This window comes from Astyanax mexicanus, chromosome 17 (assembly GCF_023375975.1).
Source record: "Astyanax mexicanus isolate ESR-SI-001 chromosome 17, AstMex3_surface, whole genome shotgun sequence".
Lineage (NCBI taxonomy): Eukaryota > Metazoa > Chordata > Actinopteri > Characiformes > Acestrorhamphidae > Astyanax > Astyanax mexicanus.
Genome location: NC_064424.1, coordinates 39,139,865 through 39,161,784, shown reverse-complemented (window position 1 = coordinate 39,161,784; position 21,920 = coordinate 39,139,865). Strand labels below are relative to the sequence as shown.

The 21,920-nt window shown below is 39.2% G+C and overlaps 1 long non-coding RNA gene across 1 annotated transcript; it reads right to left on the bottom strand.

Moving 5' to 3' along the window:
- Positions 1 to 1,237: 1,237 nt before the first annotated feature.
- On the bottom strand, positions 1,238 to 3,396 carry LOC125782510 (uncharacterized). The gene is made up of 6 exons (XR_007425218.1): positions 2,657 to 3,396; positions 2,511 to 2,555; positions 1,884 to 2,002; positions 1,702 to 1,778; positions 1,524 to 1,602; positions 1,238 to 1,302 (listed from the first exon to the last, which is right to left on the bottom strand). It is a non-coding gene; the product is annotated as an uncharacterized LOC125782510 (long non-coding RNA).
- Between the last annotated feature and the right edge of the window lie 18,524 nt (positions 3,397 to 21,920).

The following is a 21,920-nucleotide window of genomic DNA, read 5'->3' as shown; positions in this document are numbered from 1 at the left end:
AGGTGTTGAGAAATAATGTGCGTGTTAATGAAGGGCGATAGTGCAGTGACTTACTGGCTGGAAGGTGGTGGTAAGGGACGCTACCTCTGCTTCCTCCCACTGTCCAAAAATAGATAAAACAAGATAAGATAAGATAATTGCTTATGAATCCAACAGTGGGAAAATTGCATTCCTAAGCAGAAGGACGTAACAATATAAGACAATTACAGACTGACCTGTGTTATAGGAGGTTGCTCCAGGAAATCCTCCTCTCCAATGTCGTCCTCCAAGTCAGCCACAGCCTAGAAGAAGGGGAAGAGGTGAAAAACTGAATGGGTTTCCTAAAACCTTTAGATCAGGGATGGGCAACTGGCGAATAGATCAAAAACAATTTCATAATTTCATAATTCAAAAAAAAAAAACAAAAAAAAAAACGTAATTCTACTTTTGACCACTAGAGGGCGCTGCCAAACAACCAAACCACAGCTCTCTCATTAGCTTCAATAAATGTTGGGCCTCTGTGGGCTAGTTTTCTGCTATTATTGAATGAGCTATTTGCAATCAGCTTTTAAATCTTTTTTGTTCTTTGTTATAAATGAGTTCAAATGCCTTTTGCACTTTTATAAGCAAATGTTTTGTCCTTGTTGCTTATGAAGGACTTGTTATAATGAACTTATTTTACACAGAGGAACTACTGTATTTGCAATCAGTTTTTTAAGCAAACTTTTTGTTCTTTGATATGAAGGACTTCCTTTTTGCACTTTTTTTAAGCAAACGGTTTGTCTTTTGCCGTATTAAAATGCATTAATATGCAGAAAATAGTTGTTGATAAATGTTGGTGCTGTAAACATACAGATATAAATTCATATAAAATTTGTTCTTATTGAAAATCATTTGTAGCATTTTTCATATTCAATTATTTGAAGTGCGAGGTCATGTGGCCCTCCAATGGTCATGCTGAAAAAAATGTGGCCCTCTCCATCATGGAAGTTGCCCATCCCTGCTTTAGATATTCAATCGTTTGAAGATAGTAGAGAGATAGAGAGGATATAGAACTAATTGCAAACTCTTACCTGTGGAGCTGGACCTGGGATAATCCTAGGCACTGGTCCAGTGGTGTCGAGCCTGTAAGAGGGATCCGCCTCTGCCACCAGCATCGGGCCATCTGACCTGAAATGAGAAAAAACAGAGGTCCTACTGTTGGTGGTGAGGTGTTTAAGAGACTATTTGAGTGTTGATGGTGGGTGAAAGTGCAGTGTCTTACTGGCTGAAAGTCTCCGGGGGGTAGGTGGTGGTGAGGGACGGGATCCGGGCTTCCTCACACTGTCCAAAAACAGATAAAGATAATTGCTTATGAGGGAAGTTAACAGTATTACAGTAGTAAAGGGATAGCGAGACAGATAGCGAGAAGCAGAAAGCTGAATACTTAAGTGTATAGTGTGTATGTGTGTGTAAGGGAATTCTGTATGTGTGTGCTAAAAACTTTAAATCTCCAATCGTTGGAAGATGGTAGAGAGGATACAGAATAAACCAGAAACTCTTACCTGTGCAACTGTACCAGTAGTGTCCAGCCTGTTCCAGGGTTCTGCCTCCGCAATCGCCACCAGAGTCTTGCAGCCATACCTGAAAGAGTAAATGGGAGCGGTCAGGGTAAATCAGAATCAGAAAGAGGGAATGGGAGGTGTCAGGTTGGTACAGGGGCAGGTAAGGAGGCTGTGATACCTTGCAGGTGTGGTTGAAAGCAATGGAGACTCTGGGTGGGAGGTGGGCAGGAGTCCCTCCAGCTGACCTTCTATCCACTGTTAACAATACAATTTCATGTTAATAGAGATTCAGTGAAAGCAGAGCTGTACGTATTAATGATGTTGCTAAAACAGAGATGTATGACAGTGATACTTGATTACACTTTAATTGTTTATTGTGCTTTTCTCAGCATTTTAATGTGGGCCCTCCGCTTCATCTCGAGAGACCCGGGCTGACACGGCGGGGGCTCCTCCCAGGCGGCTGGCTCTTCACCCTGCCACTGCAGACAATCGTATGTCAGTAAGCTCATCACTGCCTCGATTTTTTATTAATATTACCAAATTTCATATTGTCTATATAATATTTACCTAAAACTAAAACCACATTTTTATTAATCTCTCCTTGTGATCAAATAAAGGGTCATCAAAAACATATGCACATATTTTTAAGAGTAATTTCCTTCCCTTCAAATCTAAATCCAAAAAGAACAGGAAAATACACAAAACAAATAAGTGTTAAATATTTTCACTAGCTCCTTTACAATATATGCTGGCTATCTAACCAGATCTTAGCTAAACTAGGTTAGTAAATTGCACACAGTGCACAGTGGATACTCAAGAGAACCCTCTTCAGAAATGAGCGTTGACTCAAAAAACCCAGTCTAAAGCTGGTTTAGTTAAATGTTGTGTATAACGTTATATCAGTAAATCTGAGGTTTTATAATAAGCGCTCTGAGCGGGTCTGAGAGTTAGTAGCTGCAGGTGTAACAGTTAGTGATAGAGACTCACCACAGACACAGGACCAGTCCTGAAAGAAAAGTCTCCTGACTGCACCTGAAAAACAAAACAAAGCCCTGATTTAAACTCCTTGCTCTGGGGGAGTGTTACTGAGGGTGAATTTGGTGTAAAATGTGAGAAGTTTCCAGTTTACTCACCACTGTTGGAAGAGTTCTGCTCCTCCACTGGGGATCCATACCTGATCGGTATGGGGGTGAGCTCCCTCAGCGGCTACAGTAAAATGAAAAACAAAAATACAATTAATTAGCAAAAAGTGAAAAACAGTAAGGATAATACAATTATACAGTAATTAAAAGATAATACAGATATTAAAACAGTGAATATAAAACAGTAAAATGGTGTTTAAGAGTTGTAGAGTGTCCTTCCGTCGAAGAGTCGCCGCTGCTGCTGCCACTCACGAGCTCAGAAGAGTTCGAATAAAAACACAAATGGAATCTAAAGCATGAAGATAATTTCATAACTTTCATAAACTAGGCATATTTCGCCCTAAATGTTTATTTTCTGAAAGGAGATACGGCTAAATAGGCTAGATAACTGAAAAGATTTAAAATGGCATATTGGGTGTCTATATTGAACCTATAAGTATTCATAAACACAGCCAGATATTAAATATGATATTTTTCTGGCCCGCCGGCGGGCCAGGGCGTGTTAAGAGGTTAACCCCCTTTTTACACCTCTATACTGTATTTCATATATGGCCTTAGGAGCAACAGGCATGTTGAGAGTAAAATACACCCTAGCTTGATCGTCAGAATTGCAAAGTGAGTGACTGAATGTTATTGTCACTTAACCTACATTTCTTAAAAATCATCTAAAATCCAGACTTTGGAGTTATCGCAATAATAACAGTAATAATCCGGTGTTACATGTAACGTTACAATATACTATTGGGCAAAGCCGAGCCCGGCACTTTTAACGCAGGGGAGTTGTAAAGAAATAGAAGCCCTGCACTCAGTAACTTACCAATTTTGGGCCTTTTTTTTGAACAAGTCACCAATGTTTTGGGACAATGTTACCGCCGATTTCTTCCGTTTTCGCTCCTTGTCTTCTTTTTTACCCATTTTCTCAAGTAACTTTCCCCTGATTCTTATTCTTTCCACAAGCTAAGATCAGAAATGGGGGAATTACCGCCACCTACTGGATTGGTGTAAAACAGTCTGAACAAAATGTGTAAAGAGAAACATTAACAAATTTTCTTACTCGTCACTACTCTGGGGGCAGGCGGGGGGTGGTCGAACGAACCCTTCGATCCCCCCTGGCTACGGGCCTGTAAAGGACATGCTTTTTTTCTTCCTGCTTTTTTTTATTTAAACCTTTATTTTATTTTAGCACAACAAATTAATCTACTTTTGAAAAATAAATGGAAATTCTGAAAAAGTGGATTTTTAATTTGTTTGTTTTTTTAGCCGTCTAGCTCTATTCACCCCATTCATTTTGGACTGACTCGCGGGCTCCCTCTAGCGGTTATCAGTGTTTTTCTTATATAAAGGGGAGACAGAAATTGGGTAAGGAAAAGTTTTTTTTATATAAAAATATAATATAATATTACTATGATATAAATTATTATTATTTTTAAATATTTTATTTCCTGCTGTCCTGAAAATCCGCCCCTGGAGCTCCATTTTTTGAGAATGTGAAAACAAAGCAAACATATGTACACACACACACACACATAATATATAAAAATACACAATACAATATACAATACAAATACACAATACACATATAAAAATATATAATATAAATATATTTTTTTTCTGTGAAAGTTCAGTAGAACCAGAGCCGGTATAGATAGAGCTAGACGGCTAAAAGAAAAATCCATTTAATTTTCAAAAGTAGATTAATTTGTTAAATTAAAAATGCTAAAAATAAAAGAAAAGTTAAAAAAGAAATCTAAAAATAAAATAATAAAATAAAAAGCAGGAAAAAAAAACACTTCATTGCATTACTTGCCCCATAAAAAAATTAACAAAAGAAAATAAATGATGTAATTACTATTATTATTAGAAAAATAACAAACGAAAATAAACCCAAAATGTTGACAAAAATATAATCTAACGAATAAAAAAAAAATAAGAAACGAAACACTCCACAAGACCAAAGAAAATGACTAAGACTTGTAGTACTGAAAAAAAACGGAAAAAAATAGCATCTGGGGATAAAAATTAAACAAACCAAACCACACTCAAAGGAAAAATGTAGATATATGCAGAACAATGGACAAAAACAACAATCCATTAAAACTCATTTAAAACAATCACAGGCTTTCTGCGCATAATAATAAAAGTTTCGGTTAGTTTCAGTTTCAAATCATGAAAACAGCTCACCAAAACCTCAACTTATCCTTTATATTTGACAATATTTGATTAACTTACAGGTCCTTACTTATTTTTATTTGACTGAACTGAGTTTTATAATATTTAAAGCCTCGCGGTGAATTCAGCTCTGTGCGGTGAAAGAGAGAGAGAGAGAATGAGGGAGAGAGAGAGAGAGGCACAGCGCATTTTGCCTGATTTCTCTTGATTAATTATCAGTTCATTTGTTGGCTTTAGTGAATTTAATAACATGAATTTAACTACACTTGTCTGACCTTATTTATTAAAACGTTTTTTTAGAAGAGAGATGTTATTCTGTGCAATGCCGCGCGCTGCGCCAAGCACCACTTTGCGTGCCTGCAACGTTTAAGAGCACTGGATGAGATTTTAATTAATGAATTAATGTATTTAATATTTTAATAAATTTGCCCTGGTGATAAGAAACGAATTCTAACATATAGCTTTATATTTCTGTGTATTTTAAATGTTTTAAGTTTTATATAATTGACAGGCAGCACCAGACGCCGACAATGTGCTTTATTTTTCAGATATAAAAGTAAAATTCAGTTAAATAATAGCAAAGTTAAATAAAATAAATTTATTTTTAGTCAAAGTTCTTTTCTCTTTTAATTTTCCATTTCAAAAACTCAAGCTTTTGAGTGAGAATAAGCATCTGTTGAAATTCTTAAACAGCAAAATGCCTGTCTGCTATATTTTAAGTTACAGTTAGTCTGTGTACTAAACATAAATATAAATCCTTATAACAGACAGAAATAAATATAACTAATAATAATTTATAGTTACTGTGCAGATTTTTAAGTATATTTTATTTTTATAGTTGATTGCTGAAGGCTCTGGGTGAGCTTTATTTTTCTGTGGTATAGAAGGAGGATCAATCGCGCAAAGCTTTTTTCAAGATAGAAACACGCCAGAAATTTACCTGAACACACATCATTTCCAGACCACCTGTCACATATTAGCCTGTGTCTGTCCTGTGTTTTTCCCTCTTTTGGTTTTCTGTGCTCCTGCCCTGTTTTCCTGTCTTGTGTTTCCAGCCATGTGCTTTTTTGAGCACATAGCATTGTTTTGTTATTGTTCTGTCTCCGCCCTAGCCCCGCCCTAGCCCTGCCCAAGCCATTAGTGTTGTCACCTTGTGTCTCATTTGTAACTCCGCCCCTCATTACTTCCACAGGTGTCCCTAGTGTGTGCCTGTGTATAAATACCTCATGTGATCCATTGTTCCCTGTCACGCTTTTTGTTTGACTGTGTCCTGTTAATCTTTCCAGATCATGTTTTAATGTTTTGTTTAGCCTCAGACCTGTTGTGTTTTTGTCTTCAGTTTTCCAGGTTTGATTTATGTAGTTAGTTTCTTTGTTATTTTGGCCTGTTTGTTTCAGTCTTTTAGTTTACCTTCTGGTGTATAGTGTTTGTTTCAGTAACCTTTTTCTTTATAGTTCTTCCTTAGTGTTTTGTTAGTTTATTTTGTAAATATGGAGAATAAACCTGACTTGCGCTTACATCCTGCCTCTTCCATGTTACACCACCACGCCCATCAGCATTAATATATTCCAAAAGTCCAACTCTATTTTAAGGACACATGCAAGGCGTAAAAATAGGGGGGGTGGGGTGGGGTACATCAGTGTAAGCCAGGAATGTACAAAATTCAGAATTTTAGAACTTAATTCAATTCAAAGAATTAAATGTTTGCCTAAATGTTTGGACAATCATTTTGAGGACTTGGATAAAGCAAGCTATTTTGGGAATTAAGTGCTGTCTCTTTTCCACAGTTTGAAAGCTATTACTATTTAAATATTTGATTTACACAGTATGCTTTAGTGTTAATTTGTGGTCCATATAATAAAAAACCTGGGATTTGAATTTAATGGCAATTCTGCTTTCTGATTGGGTCAGCAGTGGGTCATTCTGAATTTTGTAAAACCCTGAAATCATTGAGAACTATTGGTTGATATTTAAATAAAGTGAAACACTATGGCAGGAGACCCAGGAGAACCCCACTGCTGCACAGAGACATAAACAAGCTAGAATGCAGTTTGCCAAAATGTATGCAAGTAAGCCAAAATTCTTCTGAGATAATGTCTTGAAAACAGTTGAGGCCAAGATAGAGCTTTTTGGTAAAGCACATTCTATTGAATTACAATGAAAATGGAATGAGGCCTACAAAGAAAAGAACACAGTTGGACTACGGTGCTGCTACTATGATCAGGAGGTTGCTGGTTTGAATCCCCCTCATGCAGCTTGCCGTTGATTGACCATGCTCTCTCTGGGTGAGTAGATTGTGTTTTCTGTGTGCAAGGCTTCATGAAATCTGTCAATTACCAAAGGGTTGCAGTGTAAAGCCCAGTGACACAAAGCTGGGTTTGCATCATTTCCAGCAGAACAGTGACCCCAAACAAACTTCAAACTTAAAAACACCAAGGGATGGGTGGAAACAAAGTACTGGACTTAAATATGAGACCTGGTTTGCAAAAGAAGAGTGGTTCAAAATTCCAGTGAGAGGTTTAAGAAGCTTGCTGATGATTATGTTGAGGGGGCCAAACTGTGTCTGACCCAGTTTTGTGTGAAATTATATAGGTTTTGTCTTTTCTTCTGTTTTTGTGTTTTATCCAATACATACAAAGGAAATAAACACGTGTATAACAAACTATGTGTAATTACAATTGCAATTCTGGAAGAATTTCAGGGGTGTATGTAATGTTTAGTACTTGATAGGGCTGGTTTTTATCACTGTTTTACAAAATCAATAGAAAAGTAGTGTCTTCTGTAGCACGAATGCCATATTTTTCCACACTAAAAACCTTTCACTTTCCCTGGAATGTTTAAGTGCTGACATCACAAGTCAGTGTTAAATTCTGTGAATTGTGACATTATTCCCAATAATTTTTTATCACATAGTTTTCTGTCCAAAGCACACTCAATAGTGTTTAAAGGTGCCCTAGGATGAGAAACTGCTTTTAACTCAGCATAGTGGAATAATGAGAGGTCAAGTCAAACAGTGAACCTTAAACATGGTTGTGTCCTCCTTAAAGAAAGTACACAGCAAAAATCAAGTGTTGAATTAACTCCCACAAAGTTTATTTTTCTAGGGTTTATATAGCTGTACACTCTTTGGTGTTAAATCAACACTTTCAAAATAGTGCCTTAGTTCCATTTTACTCACAGTAATGTTCGTTTAACTCCTTAAATTGTTAAGCTATCACTGAAAAAGATTAAACATGAATAGAACAGAAAATTTATTTAATGTTAGAAGATTAGTGAACCAATATGGCTAACAGTAGTGCTTTATACTGGATAAAACACCCCTGGTTCCTCTTTGCCAGTGTATTTTCAATTTGCATGCTAAATTGAATCTGGCACAGTGTAACTGCATTGTAGTTCTCAGTGCATTGCTAGTACTTTGTCACACTTTACAGTGCAGAAAACAATAACTTGCTCTTATAGCCTAAAAAACAACCATTCTATAAGTTATAACTGAATACCCAAGGGAAGATAGCTTTTGTGAGCAAGACTGCACACTGCACTTGGACTTTAATTTAATCTCTGTAAAGTGGGGCAGTATATTTGTTTATTTTGGGTTAACGCTGAAATATTAAACTCTTTCAAATAACTTAACTAAAAACTGAACCTCATTTAAATCCCAATGAGTTACAAATACACTGAGAGTAAAAATGAACTCTCAACTGTTCATCTCTGAAATTTCAACTCTCCACAATTTATAGTGGGGGCATAATAACCAAAAAAACTTTTTTACATAAAGCCTACCAACTATGGAAAGTCTTTCTGTGCTAAAATGTGATGGAAAATGAGCGGAGCTGTCATTGAAACGAATGGGCAGAGCTGCACATAATACTGCAACCAGCCAACAGAGGTGTTCAACATGGCGTCTGTTTATGAATAATGTCCGTTTACTTGGTGATTATGTGTTAAGCAGAGGAAATTGAATAGTACTATGGTGTTAGTGGGAATAGCTACACCAAATTTATAATGTAATGTAATTCTTATGAATGTTCATTTCTAGGTTAGGATAAGATAAGCTTTTTGTATCCTTCCCCTAAACCATGATGTTGAACAATCTTTGTTTTCAGGTCATTTGAAAGTTGTTTTGAGGCCGTACATAGTGGCACTTAAAAACAGAGATTCACTCGGAGAAACATTTTCATAAAGAAAAGAATCTATTAGTGTTTTATTTCATTCTTAAAGAGTTTAAAATCACTAGGTGGGGGGATTAAATGGTGAGCTACTGCACTATAAACTGCTTGATGCTGCTTTAAAAGTTTACTAAACTCTCTGATTTAGACTATACCCTCAGGTCAAATTTGAAAAATGATCTTTAAAAAATGGCAGGGGTAGATTAGGAGGGGCACTGGGTGATGAATGGGTTTAGGGGCAGGCAGGAGGGCGAGCTGAGTTGGCTGAGCTTCTGTGGGATACAGCTTACAGGTTTCTGATCAGGCAGCTTTACCAAAAAAAGAGTCTGGTCTGCTGGCTCAAACTGCGGCGACCTGGTGAGGGTCAGAATAGTACGGAGGAACAATAGTAATTTATTTAATTCTGGTCTTGTTTCATCCATTTTGAGATTAACAAGCTGAGAGTAAGCCGAGGAGTGCTGTTAGTCCATACAAAAACACTAACTCAACCGCTGTAGCCAGGGCGGATTTTACCACCACGCAATTGCTTGGGCCCCCCGGTATCAGGGGGCCCCCCTGCTGTCCAAAAGGTTGGCAAAAAAAAAATAATAAAAAAAATGAAACATTATTGCTTTTTTGTTTGACACCGTACATGCAAGCTAAGCTAGGCGAGGTAGACTAAGGTAACTTCGGCACAACCATGAAACGGTCTAAAAAAGAAAGAAAATTAAGGAAAAGAAGTCCAGCACAGAAAGCTTGACAAAGCTCACCAATTTTTTCTCACGAGCTGATCTCCGTAGCTGTTTGCATGGTGTCAGTGATGTGGAACGTGCCGATCTCCGGGGTTGTTTGCCTGCCGTAGTTTTAGTTTCATTATTGACCTAATCAAGTTGGATACTCTACAGATAGGTGATACATTTAGAATCATAAAACTTATTTTGCTTTAATTGAATCTCTTTCTGCTGTTACCAAACACAATTCTGGTTGTGTTCACATAAACATAATACCATCTCTTGCAGTGTGACAAGAAGCACATCAATAATTTTGAGTGAATTTGACATCCATTAACTGCTCAATGAAATGAATAGGGTAAACATGCGGTGAAGAACATTGGTATTTAAATTGTGTGAAACTGACAACAATTAATCCATAATTCCTGCTATTTACTTACTTAGAAGTATTTTTTTTCTCAGTAGCATAGTCACTGTGAAGTGTGGAGAATAGTTTTGTGATATATTGATTTACACTGAATCGTAGTTTTGAGATATCACCGTTATTATTAATTTGCCACAGCTGAAAGGTGCTGAAAAAAATTGTAAAATAGGCCTTGAAAATGCTTGAAAAGTGCTTGAATTGTACATTGTAAAAGGTGTATGAACCCTGAATATTGCATTTTGCTAAACAAAAGAATCCATTTTATCAGGACCCCCAGAAAAAACAATTGCTTAGGGCCCCAGAACTTCCAAATCCGCCCCTGGCTGTAGCCTGAACTAGTTACACCTAAACTAGCTGGACTTATTTGGCGTTCACTAGCATTTCCAGCATCATACACTGGATTTAAGCACTACCAGTTTAAATTCAGGACAGAGATGTAAGTCTGTATTGTACTATATTGTGTTTAAGGGTCAGGCTGGGTCATATACTACATTACCAGTGCAGTGATCCTGGGTTTACTGCAGAGACACTGCAGACGCTAACTGTAACTGTAGACTGTAACAGGTATTGTTACAGTTTAACTGCAGACTGTTCAGGCTAGCTTGCAAATTAATTTAAAAAAAGTGAAAGAGTAAACAGTAAATCCACCTCTCTGTCTAGCTAGCTAACTGACAAAGTTTAGCTAAGCTATTTAGCTAGTGTTAGCTAGTGTTAGCTAATGCTAACTGTGTGCCTCTGATAGCAGTGAGATGCAGATGGATGGACTTCAGTAGGGGGAAGTGTTATTGATTAACTGTTACTTGTCCAGGTATGGATGTACACAGTAACATCATCCTCTACGGTGGCTGAGAAAGCCCAACGCAGTGCAAATTGAAAAGCGCTGCAAAAGCACAAAACACATCCATCAAAATTACAACACAGGCGCAGCAAATAGAAAAACGCGCTGCAAATAGAAAAACGCGCTGCAAATACAACCACAACACAACGGAAATGAGTCACAACACAACGGAATTTTCCCAGGGGACCTTAAAAGATGCTGTAACAGCTAAGCTGCGTCTTCAGTAACGTCTCGGACTTCACTATGTGTACAAAGGACAATTAGTGGCAAACAAGGCGTTTTGTGAAGCAGAACTTTTAATAATATGCACACAACCGTGGTAATCACAGGTAATAAACATAACTTACTTTTCAGAAGCTTGTTTGCCACTTATTGTCCTTTGTATACAGCTGGTACAGCATCTTTTAAGGTCCCCCGGGAAAATTCCGTTGTGTTGTGACTCCCTTCCGTTGTGTTGTGGTTGTATTTGCAGCGCGTTTTTCTTTTTGCAGCGCGTTTTTCTATTTGCTGCGCCTGTGTTGTAATTTTGATGGATGTGTTTTGTGCTTTTGCAGCGCTTTTCAATTTGCACTGCGCTGGGCTTTCTCGGCCACCGTAATCCTCTCCTATAGCACAGTTGAACCTGAGAGGGCGCTGCAGAGGTGGAAATTACTGCAATAAAAGCAATTTTGTAAGGTTAGGACATGCTTATAAAAATGTTCAGCAGGACTAGTATGTTTTCTTACATCAAAGGAACCCATTTCACCTATTAATGAAAAAATATAATGTTTAGTGACTCTTTAACAAAAACAAACTCATTACACACATCAAACTGTAATTACCAGTTAGTAAGAGTCAGTAACTCAACAACATTAGAACAATAAATACAACAATAACTGCAGCACAACGCTTCAGAGAGAATTTAACAAATATGTCTAATATATATGAATTTAGCATATAATACCATATGAAATTAAATCCTATAGGTATTTAAAATATTTGCATATATAGACATTTGTTATAAACTTATATACTTATATACACATACTGTATATCAAAAGGATGTGCGTATGTAATAATAATATTTTAGCTTATAAATGTTTGTGGAAACACCACTCATGATATAGGGGTATATATATATCATATGTAATTACATTTCTTTAGCATGTTTAGACATAGTGTATAGCTTCATTAAGAGAACTCTGTTGGCTGTTATTTTGGAAGGTGACCTGTCTTGTGGCGGCTGGCTGGATGCTGTGCTGCTCTCCCGGTGTGTGTAAGTGCTGATGGCCCCTCAGGGCTGTGCATCTGTGTGTCTGTACTGTCATCAGCAGCACATGGAGAGATGGCAGTTGGACTGGCGTAGTGGTGACACTGTGGCAGTTTAGGACTTGGGATTGTGACAGGGCCGGAGGTTGACAGTAAGTGAGCCTCCCAGCTGGACTGGACTGATCAATTGGTCCTCTATTGGCCTCCTGTGCTTCCTGTAAAAATAAGGAAAGTAGGATGTGTGTGTAACCTTTACACCGCAAAAAAAATACTATACTGACAATGCTATTATTTGACACATTAATGAAAATAAATGTAAAATTATGCTACACTGTAAAAGTTAAAATCACTTTTTTCGTAAATAACATTAGTGAACTTTACTTATTTCATAATATCCAAACAATTTAATGGAAATAATTTTAGTAAAGTTCTAATTTTGTATTAAAGACTTCTATAAATAAATTAACTTACGGAAACAACACCCTTTCAAAAGCTTACTATATATAATGTAGCACCAAGAAAATGTAACAGACCTCTATGTGTTCTAACTGTAACAGACTATCAGACCTCACACCATCTCCCATAATTCACCTGCACCCACTATCAGACCTCACTACAACTCCCATAATTCACCTGCACCCACTATCAGACCACACTCCAACTCCCATAATTCACTTGCACCCACTATCAGACCTCACACCATCTCCCATGATTCACCTGCACCCACTATCAGACCTCACTACAACTCCCATAATTCACCTGCACCCACTATCAGACCTCACTACAACTCCCATAATTCACCTGCACCCACTATCAGACCTCACACCATCTCCCATAATTCACCTGCACCCACTATCAGACCTCACTACAACTCCCATAATTCACCTGCACCCACTATCAGACCACACTCCAACTCCCATAATTCATCTGCACCCACTATCAGACCTCACTACAAATCCCATAATTCACCTGCACCCACTATCAGACCACACTCCAACTCCCATAATTCATCTGCACCCACTATCAGACCTCACTACAAATCCCATAATTCACCTGCACCCACTATCAGACCACACTCCAACTCCCATAATTCACCTGCACCCACTATCAGACCTCACTACAACTCCCATAATTCACCTGATCCCACTATCAGACCCTCACTACAACTCCCATAGTTCACATGCACCCACTATCTGCACTCACTCAAACTCCCATAATTCACCTGCACCCACTATCAGACCTCACTCCAACTCCCATAATTCACCTGCACCCACTATCAGACCTCACTCCATCTCCCATAATTCACCTGCATCCACTATCAGACCTCACTACAACTCCCATAATTCACCTGCACCCAGTATCAGACCTCACTCCAATTCCCATAATTCACCTGCACCCACCATCAGACCTCACTACAACTCCCATAATTCACCTGCACCCACTATCAGCACTCACTACAACTCCCATAATTCACCTGCACCCACTATCAGACCTCACTCCAATTCCCATAATTCACCTGCACCCACCATCAGACCTCACTACAACTCCCATAATTCACCTGCACCCACTATCAGACCTCACTCCAATTCCCATAATTCACCTGCACCCACCAGCAGACCTCACTACAACTCCCATAATTCACCTGATCCCACTATCAGACCCTCACTACAACTCCCATAATTCACATGCACCCACTATCTGCACTCACTCAAACTCCCAGAATTCACCTGCACCCACTATCAGACCTTACTCCAACTCCCATAATTCACCTGCACCCACTATCAGCCCTCACTCCATCTCCCATAATTCACCTGCATCCACTATCAGACCTCACTACAACTCCCATAATTCACCTGCACCCAGTATCAGACCTCACTCCAATTCCCATAATTCACCTGCACCCACCATCAGACCTCACTACAACTCCCATAATTCACCTGCACCCAGTATCGGACCTCACTCCAATTCCCATAATTCACCTGCACCCACCATCAGACCTCACTACAACTCCCATAATTCACCTGCACCCACTATCAGCACTCACTACAACTCCCATAATTCACCTGCACCCACTATCAGACCTCACTACAACTCCCATAATTCACCTGCACCCACTATCAGCACTCACTACAACTCCCATAATTCACCTGCACCCAGTATCGGACCTCACTCCAATTCCCATAATTCACCTGCACCCACCATCAGACCTCACTACAACTCCCATAATTCACCTGCACCCACTATCAGCACTCACTACAACTCCCATAATTCACCTGCACCCACTATCAGACCTTACTCCAACTCCCATAATTCACCTGCACCCACTATCAGCCCTCACTCCATCTCCCATAATTCACCTGCATCCACTATCAGACCTCACTACAACTCCCATAATTCACCTGCACCCACTATCAGACCTCACTCCAACTCCCATAATTCACCTGCACCCACTATCAGACCTCACTCCAATTCCCATAATTCACCTGCACCCACTATCAGACCCTCACTACAAATCCCATAATTCACCTGCACCCACTATCAGACCTCACTACAACTCCCATAATTCACCTGCACCCACCAGCAGACCTCACTACAACTCCCATAATTCACCTGATCCCACTATCAGACCCTCACTACAACTCCCATAATTCACATGCACCCACTATCTGCACTCACTCAAACTCCCAGAATTCACCTGCACCCACTATCAGACCTTACTCCAACTCCCATAATTCACCTGCACCCACTATCAGCCCTCACTCCATCTCCCATAATTCACCTGCATCCACTATCAGACCTCACTACAACTCCCATAATTCACCTGCACCCAGTATCAGACCTCACTCCAATTCCCATAATTCACCTGCACCCACCATCAGACCTCACTACAACTCCCATAATTCACCTGCACCCAGTATCGGACCTCACTCCAATTCCCATAATTCACCTGCACCCACCATCAGACCTCACTACAACTCCCATAATTCACCTGCACCCACTATCAGCACTCACTACAACTCCCATAATTCACCTGCACCCACTATCAGACCTCACTACAACTCCCATAATTCACCTGCACCCACTATCAGCACTCACTACAACTCCCATAATTCACCTGCACCCAGTATCGGACCTCACTCCAATTCCCATAATTCACCTGCACCCACCATCAGACCTCACTACAACTCCCATAATTCACCTGCACCCACTATCAGCACTCACTACAACTCCCATAATTCACCTGCACCCACTATCAGACCTTACTCCAACTCCCATAATTCTCCTGCACCCACTATCAGCCCTCACTCCATCTCCCATAATTCACCTGCATCCACTATCAGACCTCACTACAACTCCCATAATTCACCTGCACCCACTATCAGACCTCACTCCAACTCCCATAATTCACCTGCACCCACTATCAGACCTCACTACAACTCCCATAATTCACCTGCACCCACTATCAGCACTCACTACAACTCCCATAATTCACCTGCACCCACTATCAGACCTTACTCCAACTCCCATAATTCACCTGCACCCACTATCAGCCCTCACTCCATCTCCCATAATTCACCTGCACCCACTATCAGACCTCACTCCAATTCCCATAATTCACCTGCACCCACTATCAGACCCTCACTACAAATCCCATAATTCACCTGCACCCACTATCAGACCTCACTACAACTCCCATAATTCACCTGCACCCACTATCAGACCTCACTACAACTCCCATAATTCACCTGCACCCACTATCAGACCTCACTCCAATTCCCATAATTCACCTGCACCCACCATCAGACCCTCACTCCATCTCCCATAATTCACCTGCACCCACAATCAGACCCTCACTTAAACTCCCATAATTCACCTGCACCCACTATCAGCACTCACTACAACTCCCATAATTCACCTGCACCCACTATCAGACCTTACTCCAACTCCCATAATTCACCTGCACCCACTATCAGCCCTCACTCCATCTCCCATAATTCACCTGCATCCACTATCAGACCTCACTACAACTCCCATAATTCACCTGCACCCACTATCAGACCTCACTCCAACTCCCATAATTCACCTGCACCCACTATCAGACCTCACTACAACTCCCATAATTCACCTGCACCCACTATCAGCACTCACTACAACTCCCATAATTCACCTGCACCCACTATCAGACCTTACTCCAACTCCCATAATTCACCTGCACCCACTATCAGCCCTCACTCCATCTCCCATAATTCACCTGCACCCACTATCAGACCTCACTCCAATTCCCATAATTCACCTGCACCCACTATCAGACCCTCACTACAAATCCCATAATTCACCTGCACCCACTATCAGACCTCACTACAACTCCCATAATTCACCTGCACCCACTATCAGACCTCACTACAACTCCCATAATTCACCTGCACCCACTATCAGACCTCACTCCAATTCCCATAATTCACCTGCACCCACCATCAGACCCTCACTCCATCTCCCATAATTCACCTGCACCCACAATCAGACCCTCACTTAAACTCCCATAATTCACCTGCACCCACTATCAGCACTCACATAATCTACCTGGCCTTGCCATGAGTGTTATTTTCAGCATTCTAACACACTCACAAGATAACACCTTATAACTTATACAAGGGTGTCGGCATTCCCAAACCATCCCCAAAGGTAACATTTCCTGATCAGTTTGAATATGGCTGTCCCATGAGTTTTGGAATGTCCACGTTTAATGTTGGCAAATCATTTTATTAAAAGAAAAAAAGCAGTAAAAGGATATTCCAGTGGGCATGTTTTACTTACTGAGATAAGGTTTCTCTATTTAAATAAATAAATTAATAATTAGAAATATGTTGAATGCAATTTTATTCATTTTTTTCTTGTCTATAAACTGATGCAATTCTAAAATAGATAAAGATTATGTATTTGCTGCAGGTTTTCCTTTAGGAACACCAGAACAAGAGGAACATAAACCACAGGAATGGTTCCAGCCTGTGCTGCACTGTAAGTGATTTACTGCTCCGCTGCACCTGTACCCGCTCACCAGTGAGGTCATCGCCGCCGTATCCATCACAGTAGAGCCTTCAGTCTGCTGGCACTTTAGTTTCCGGCTCATTGTTTGATCCAGTACTCAGAAACGCTTATTAGTGAATGTGACGTGTTTTGTAATTGCAGCCTCCTTTATGCATGATATGAACGACCTGAATGAATACGGGTTTGCTGAAGCTCATGTTTTAAGTCAGGTTGGGAATTTATATGGTTTGAAGGTGGAAGTCTGATCATGCTTATGTGTAGATATAAGACTTTGTGTTTTGATTGCCTTTTACACTCCTAAATCAATCTCACTCATAATCACTTATAATATTTAAATCACCTGCCTAATATTGTGTAGTTTCTGTCACATGTGGTGCAGTAGCTTAGTTGTAACACATTCATCTCTCATTGCTGGGGTCCTGGGTTCAAGTCCTTGTCTGAGTTTCCATGTTCTCCTGTGTGGGTTTCCTCTTAGTGCTCTTAGAATAACCTTAGTGCTTGTTGGATCATTACCAGTTAAGAGGACGCTTTATGTGATTGGCTGCCACTTCTCTCTGGTCTGTGTTGGTTGAGTGCTGAGTGTACATGATTGAATGTAGAATGTGAGTGTAAAGGTGTCTAGACAGGCACTATAAAAGTATAATTTCTTCATTATCACCATCATGCTGCAAAATGAGCTCTGATATTAAAAACAAAACAGTTTATTGTAATTTATTCTAAATTTACTCTAGCCCGTTTGCAGTAAAAGAAAGTGTGAACATATTTATATGTGATTAATCATCTGGCTAAACTACTGTCTCGACATTTGTATTTTTTTATTTGGAGGAGCACTGTAGATAATAAAATATGGCCATTAAAGCAGATTGTATTTATCCCAGTGTGAGTTCACTGTGTGAGTTCACTCTCAGTTTAAACAGCAGAGCACTTATGAATGGGCTCTGGGGGAGGAGCAGGGCACGCCTGATTAAGTTCTTAAAAGCTCCATCAAAGGCTAAACAATCCCTTTGATAATGTACAAATGAATGTGTATGTTTGTTTGTTTGTGTGTGTGTGTGTGTGTGTGTGTGTGTGTGGATGTGTGTGTGTGTGTGTTATTAAATGAAACAATGTCTGATGCAGCTTTTTTGTACCATTACTTTACCCATTCCAGTTCCTCTCTATTAATAGAACTATTTCTGACTAGAGTAAATTGCCTCTAATGAGTAAAACATAAGGTTGTCATAATAACAGGATTAAGCTCCATTATAAAAATAATTTGTCCTGCAATCATTTGATAATTAAATTCTCATAAATGCCTGTTTTATACTAATAAACTGATCCTCATACATTCTGTGTTTTTACATCCACAGAAGAGATCAGATAACAAGTTCAGATCTTAACACTGTTGAAAGTTGTTGGCATCAATTGTCCCCTGAAAATCAGAAATATTCTCCCCACCAGCAAAGAATCAAACATCTAAGACTTTAAAATAACATTTGTCACCACCATTCACTGTTCTAGAACATTCTCTCCATAACTGACACTGTTATAGAACTTCCATGAACTTCCAACAGCTATGTTCTTGCTGGAGTGTGGGGGATGAGAGGATCAGGGAGACTTTATTGTCATTCACATCACATGTGGTACATGAGGTGGAACGAAACTGTATTCTCACGGTCCAGTTTCAACCAATAGAGCAATTGTTAAAATAAGATAATTATAAAAATAAATAAAATAAATTACAATAAGTATAAAAAATAAATATCAAAGCAAACTAAAAGTGAGTGTGCTGGGTGAGTTAGATCCTTCCTGATGCAGGTGGCCTGTCACGTCTGGTGCTGTAGGCGCTCCTGTTTCTCCCACACACAGCTCTAACCGAGGTTTTCAGTTAAACAACTACACTACCCAGAACGCACCACCCGCTGACATCACACACACACCTGATCAGGTGACACCACACCTGCTTCCTGCAGGAAGCCCGAATACTGATTACCTGCAGTATAAAAGGACATTCCACGCACACACCTGTGTCGAGTATTGTTTGGTTTATCCACTTTACAGATTTTCTGTGTTTGACCTGGACTGTTTATCGTTTCTGCATTTTGGATTATCTTTAATGCTGGCTTTCTCATGTATGAACTCTGGACTGTCTCACGTTTATGGTATGGTTTTAACTTTTTGTTGTTGTTGTTTCTTCAAGTTGTCTTCAAGATTGTCAGCAATAAATTGTCGCTGAATCATCAGTAAAGACTCACACTGTTTTTTTATGGGAATGCTACAGAAACTCATGTATATATTTGGCAGTATTTCATCAGTAATAAAGAGGGAATTGTGCATGACTTTACTTTAGGGTCCACAAACATGATATATTACTCATGAAGTATCAGTAATAAATGCTTAACATATAATGCATTTACAGTCATTTTCAGTCATGTTTATATAACTTATTAATTATTACAAATACACTGGGGAAAATAACATAATACACTCACATATAAAAACAAGTTAATGGATGTGCTATTTTACCTTTTACCAATGTAACAGCCTCAGATGTCTTGTTGCTTTTATAAATAAACATGACATAACAATAAAACAATAAAGAGTATTAAACTCTCCTGCCAACTAATCTTCTTGAAATAAGCAGTAAGTCATCTACAGGGATGTATGTACAGTAGTAATAGAAGTGGCAGCATTCTGGAAAAGATGACAGGATGGACATACATGTGTCTGTGTTGTATACTCAAAAATATAAGTGTATTTTGTATGTATGGTTTTAAATGTTATCATTCTTTAAAATATGAAAGGATGGAACTAAAAAAAACAAACCATGTGCATTAAGAAGGCAGATGTTTTACAGAATTATATGAGGAAGGGAATGTGTGATGTCAAATGGAAACCACATGCTTAATTAACATATTAATTACTGGTATATTCATATAGTGTACAAACCCTTCATTACCCTCATATTCATTCATTCATACACACATTAGTTAATGGTGAGGAATTTAACCTTGCAGTTATTAATGTGTTTGTTCCTGCTTAATTCATCCTTACTTACTGATGAGTTCATCCTTAATGAATCCCTTAATTAATGTCATGACTTGTACCCTTATTATAAAGTGTTACCGAACTTTTAATAATTTTTATGTACATCCAGTAACTGTTGAAAATTTGTTAATTTTTAAGTAGTGCTCTAAGAACGTGTCAATTGGGACAGAGCCCACAGTCACTACTTACACAACTGATATACAGGGGGTGGACAATGAAACTGAAACACCTGGTTTGAGACCACAATAATTTATTGTGGTGATGGACAGTTCTGGTGGAAACAGGAGAGTTGAGGTGCACATTGAATTCTGCCATGATTTGGGCAGCCGTGGTTTTACGTTTTTTGGATACAATCCGGGTTAGCACCCGAACATCCCTTTCAGACAGCTTCCTCTTACAGCGTCCACAGTTAATCCTGTTGGATGTGGTTGGTCCTTATTGGTGGTATGCTGACATTACTCTGGATACCGTGGCTCTTGATACATCACAAAGACTTGCTGTTTTGGTCACAGATGCGCCAGCAAGACATGCACCAACAATTTGTCCTCTTTTGAACTTTGGTATGTCACCCATAATGTTGTGTGCATTGCAATATTCTGAGCAAAACTGTGCTCTTACCCTGCTAATTGAACCTTCACACTCTGCCCTTACTGGTGCAATGTGCAATTAATGAAGATTGACCACCAGGCTGCTCCAATTTAGCCATGAATCCTCCCACACTAAAATGACAGGTGTTTCAGTCTTATTGTCCAACCCCTGTAGCAAGCAAACGCTAATTTACACTGGATTACCTTTACCTTGTTTAGCTCTTCTTTATTCTTCCTTGTTGTCACCTTTTTACTACACTTGCACTTTGCACTTTTGGACAATTGGATGAAATTGCTCATTAAAAAAGAAATGGTATTTTTTACCATCCATGTTGGCCGTGCTGATTGTAGGATGGGGGAGAAGTTACATCCGATATAAATGGTTAATCAATAAGCATTTCAATATTAGAATATTTGAATTAGGCCTTTTTGTCTTTGCAAAGCTGTTTATATACAGAGTGGCCCACCCTGGACCCAATCAAGCTACAAGATATATAAAATCCACATGAGCTGGATTATAATGTGCAAACAATAAAACATTGCAAACGTATGCATTCACTAATCAGTTTACAGAGTAATGCTTGTCATCACTTGCCACTCTGTGTCAATCTGACAATCCGTGTGAGCTTCACGCTTTGGCAGGGATGGGCCTCACAGTTATCCCTCTTCAGAGTTTGGAAATTGGACTGATGTAACCATTTCACACATTCACTCTCATATAGTCCTGACTGTTCCTGTCTGAAAGTCTGGACCAAACAAGTCAGGTGCGAAAGCAGCCTAAGTGAGATTCTATTCCGTAAGGAGTGAAAGCTTTTAGTTGGGCGAGAACGTCACAGTGAATAATGGTTCATGACAGGAGGTAAAAAGTAAAAAATCGGTATTTAAGTAACAGATTCAGCGTTAATAAAAAAGACAGGTGTGAATGGAAAGCGATTGTTGTGGGAGAGTGTGAATATGTATGTTAAGGACTAATGTGAATGTGTGGGAGAATATTCTAGAGCAGTGCATGATAATCTATACAAAGTTTAACAGTGTATATG